We start from the raw sequence: 4,886 nt of genomic DNA on the forward strand, positions 1-4,886 counted from the left end.
TATGTACTGATTATAATTGAGTTTCATTTAAATAAAAATTAAAAAAATCTAAAATTTTGCCAAATTATTGTTCTAAGGACAAAATTTGTCAAAATTTCAAATATTTAAATAGGATATTTTCCAGCATCATATCCAGGATAAGCGACTTTCTGCTCCGCGAAACATTCGACCACAGGGCCTTGGCTAACCTTTTGTTGTTGTTATTGGTGTTGTGATTCATTCTTAGGTTAGGTTTGGCACGCGTCCAGCAACCTCTGTAACCAGCCGCTTCATTCGGAGACCTTTAGTCTATTGTGTTCACCCTAGAACACAAAGAACGATATAAGACAGCAAATAAGGAAAGAACAAGTAAAAAGGCGTTTAGTTCGGCCGTGGTGGATACCCACCACCTCGGCTATATATGTAAACCACCTTTCGTCAAAAACCCGTGAAAAATGTGTACCTTATGTCCCATAGCAGCTTTATCGAAATATGTTCCGATTTGGACCATATTCGTCACGGACATTGAGTGGTCTAATATGTACAATTCATTGTTCAATTTTTGATAGCTATATCGAAATATATACCGATCTGAACCATATACGACACGGACATCGAAAAGTCTATCATAAATCATTGTGTCAAATTTCAGCGAAATAAGAAGCCCAAAAATTCAAATCGAGAGATTAATTTTTATGGCAGCTATATCAAAATCTGGATCGAGGGATGTCGAAGGTCCTAACACAACTCACTGTCTCAAATTTCGGTGACATTGGACAGTAAATGCGCCTTTTATGGGCGTAAAGCCTTAAATCGAGAGATCGATCTACAATATATGGCAGCTATATCCAAATCTGGATCGATCAGGGCCAAATTAAGGAGGGATGTCGAAGGTGCCAACACAACTCACTGTCCCAAATTTCGGCGACATCGGACAATAAATGCGCCTTTTATGGGCCCATAGCCTTTAATCGAGAGATCGGTCTATATGGCAGCTATATCCAAATCTGGACCGATCTAGGCTAAATTGAAGAAGGATGTCGAAGGGCCTAATACAACTCACTGTCTCAAATTGCAGCAAAATCGGATAGTAAATGTGGCTTTTATGGGCCTTAGACCCTAAATCGGCGGATTGGTCTATTTGACCGCTATATCCAAATCTGGACCGTTCTGAGCCAAATTGCAGAAATATTTCGAGGGCTTAACTTAACTCACTGTCCCAAATTTTGGCAAACTCGGACAATAAATGCGTCTTTTATGGGCCCAAAGCCTTAAATGGAGAGATCGGTCTATATGGCAGCTATATCCAAATCTGGACCGATCCGGGCCAAATTGAAGAAGGATGTCGAAGGGCCTTACATAACTCACTGTTTCAGCAAAATCGAATAATAAATGTGGCTTTTATGGGCCTAAGACCCTAAATCGGCGGATCGGTCTATTTGACCGCTATATCCAAATCTGGACCGATCCGGGACAAATTGATGAAGGATGTCGAAGGGCCTGACACAACTCACTGTCCCAAATTGCAGCAAAGTCGGATAGTAAATGTGGCTTTTATGGGCCTAAGACCCTAAATCGGCGGATCGGTCTATATGGGAGCTATGTCCAAATCTGGACCGATCTGGGCTAAATTGAAGAAGGATGTCAAAGGGCCTGACACAACTCACTGTACCAATTTTCAGCAAAATCGAATAATAAATGTGGCTTTTATGGGCCTAAGACCCTAAATCGGCGGATCGGTCTATATGGGGGCTATATCAAGATATAGTCCGATATAGCCCATCTTCGAACATAACCTGCTTATGAACAAAAAAAGAATCAGTCAGCCAATTCAGGTCTCTACAGAACTCGGGAATAACAAGAGGACTAATAGCCTGTAGGAAATCGAGACTCGGAAAGAGTTGTTCACCCATTATCCTGTTGTTGTTATAGCCACATTTGCATGTGGAGATGGCTATCTTCGTTAAACTCCTATGGACGAGCAAGCTCGTTCGGGTCCAAAGGATCGATCGCCGCGGGAACATTGTGGCCACGAGCATCATAGGCACTCAGTATTTACGCAAGAGCCGGTGCCTCCCAGCCTCTCCGCTCGATACCGCTTATTGTCGCGACTATCCTTGCAGCTATTCCGTATGGAGGAAACCATCATCCGCAACCTGTGGACGCCCCTCGTGTCAGCAATGAAAACCACACAGATCGTACCTCTAAGTTCCAGCCTATGTGGTGCTCATAGCTATCCCGTGCCCGGCCCATAAACCAGTGTCATCCCTTCGCAATCGTGGGGCACTGACACAACAGGTTTTCACCCGTTTTCAACTCTTTCTCGTCATAGCACATCCTGCAGAAATCTGCCTCTCCCTGTGTCCAGCGCGACATTAAAACCCTGACGTTATAATTAGGGCTCCTATTAGCAGTCTTAAGTCATGCTTTCTCAGCCCCATGATAAGCGACGTCCTGTTTTGCGAAATACTCGGTCACAGGGCCTTAGACACCCTATTGTCTATAGCACAATAGCACGTCGGAGTCATCGTAGAGGGCGTCCATCATACCAAGAAGCTCGCACAGTGGAGGTCTCACTGATTCCATAGCAAAATCTACAGCACTCAGCTATCCATTCCTGGCCAGCTCGCCGGCCGTTTCGTTCTCCATCACATCTTGATGGCCTGGAACCAAGCAGAGCCTGACAGTCTTTCACATGGTTCGAAGAAGCTCTTTGCATTTTCTAATCAGTTTAACCTCACGCGGCCCAACGCCAGCGCCTTCAGTGCCGCCTCACTGCCCACGTATATCGTGACACGTCCACGTATATCTGATCAGACCGCCGATCTCATATTAACATCGTCTCCACTGCTTTCAGGATAGCAAAGACCTTCGCCTGAAAGACGCTGTGACCGTCCAGAAGTCTATAAGACTCCCTGACTGCAAGGAATTCTATGAAGACTACTGCTTCAGTGCCCCCGTCCAATTTAGACCTATCCGTGTTTACAGAGGATCCCGGACATCCCAAACCCAGAGATTCCTTCTTGGGAAAACGACTAGCAACCCATCAACAAGGATGGACTCTACTGGTATATAATCAGTCGCATATAGCATGGTACCATCCCCGGCACAGAATAACGGCTCATGCTTAAATATTGAATGGCTATGATTAACCATTAAATAACCATTGGACATCACGTTCTCCAGGACGATCGGTCTTATGGACCGGAATGAGTTTACGCACTTATAGGAGCTTGACGAGGATCGCCACCTCCATAGACGAATATGGTTACAACAACAACAACAAAACTTGTTATAGCTCTCCAACTGGCCTTGCTGCTTTTCACAAGAAAACATCTATCCTACCAAAGAGCTGCCAAAGATGAGTGTTCTTAGATTCTTAAGCATATTCAACATTGATGAGCGGCCCTTTTTTTTTGGCTAAATCGTCAGCTACCTTATTTTTTGAAATTCCAGGTAGACTCCACCATGAACTGGAAATTTGCATGTGGGGGACACCTCCTACAACAAAAACCATCACACCGCAGAACAGAAGAATGGCCTAAATTAATGGAGCACCATATACCTGACCCCCTCAGTCTAATGGCGATCCTTGTTGCCACACACCCAACATATAGGTGCAAAGGCTTAAGATGGAGAGTGGCATTCAGCGCCTCTCTCGAGGCACTTCTCCTTGCCCCAGAGAATAGCACTGCCGCGGTACCCAGTACCTTCTCGAGCATCGTGTGAAGGGCACAATTGTCCAGAGCTTTGTGGCACACCAGACAACCAAAGGTGAGAATTGGCCAAACGACCACAGTAAACATTCAGTGCACCGTCCTCGGCTTTAGCTCCCAATGCCTTTTTTTATCGAGTTACGACAGCAGTAGACCGCATTCTGTGACCCTTTCTTCGACGTTTCTTAGTTTCTGATCAAAAATCACGCCCAAGTACTTGGCCTTCGAAGAGAACGTTTTCTCCACCCCATCCAGAAAAGGTCCTTCAAAAACATCCCATTGATCACCAAAAGCAGCAATAGAGGAGATACGACCCCTTCTTGTGGAGTTCCTCTGGTCACACAATCATCCTTATTGAGCCCTCTGCCGGTGATGCTTTGAGAATTCGGCCTTTCAGCATCGTATCAACGCAATTTACCAAAATAGGGGGGACCTTCCCAAAATAAGGGGGACTCTATGCATACTGTGATCCGTGGCGGAATGAGAATAACCCCGGAATGTAATGGAATGGGAGGCGGTCGTTCTCCAAGGACTACATTCAACAGGTAGCTATACACCGCATCTGCTAACCCTCTTTATATTCCTCTTGATCTAGAGGTTCTCTCTTGTAGCGCTAAACCTCTTTCTCAAGATCATGTAGACCCACCTTAGGGCTTCTGGGCGGTGGGTATCTATCCAAAAGATGATGATTTGGATGGTCCCTGTGATTACAGACCAAAAGGTTTTGCTTGGACAGCATGAAGTTATGGGTTTGCACGGGTAGGATCTTTTTCTCCTGACGGAGGTTGTCCACGGGAGAACTTAGGAGACAGCCGTTGTAGTTCGAAGAGCGGCATTCTCAAAGATCTGAATACTATTCCACTGCGTGTCACATAGCCGACGTAACCACACTGGCGGTGCATAACTGACCACAGACCGGCCAATTGCTTTGTACGTGATCAACAAGGTTTCTTTGTCAGCACCCCTAAGTGCTGCCGGCAAGTGACTTGAGAACCTTGATACATTTTCGCAAATTGCTATGGCTTGTGGGAAGAATGTGTAAGAGCTGTCAAATGTGACATCAAGTATTTTCGCACACTAGATGATCGGAATCTCCAATTCATCCATCAGCTTTCACATTCAACTCATTATTCACCTCACGCATATTTGTAGTAAACAATGTGGCTGAAGATTTGGTGGCAAATATCATCA

Source organism: Stomoxys calcitrans, chromosome 2 (assembly GCF_963082655.1).
Source record: "Stomoxys calcitrans chromosome 2, idStoCalc2.1, whole genome shotgun sequence".
Classification (NCBI taxonomy): Eukaryota; Metazoa; Arthropoda; class Insecta; order Diptera; family Muscidae; genus Stomoxys; species Stomoxys calcitrans.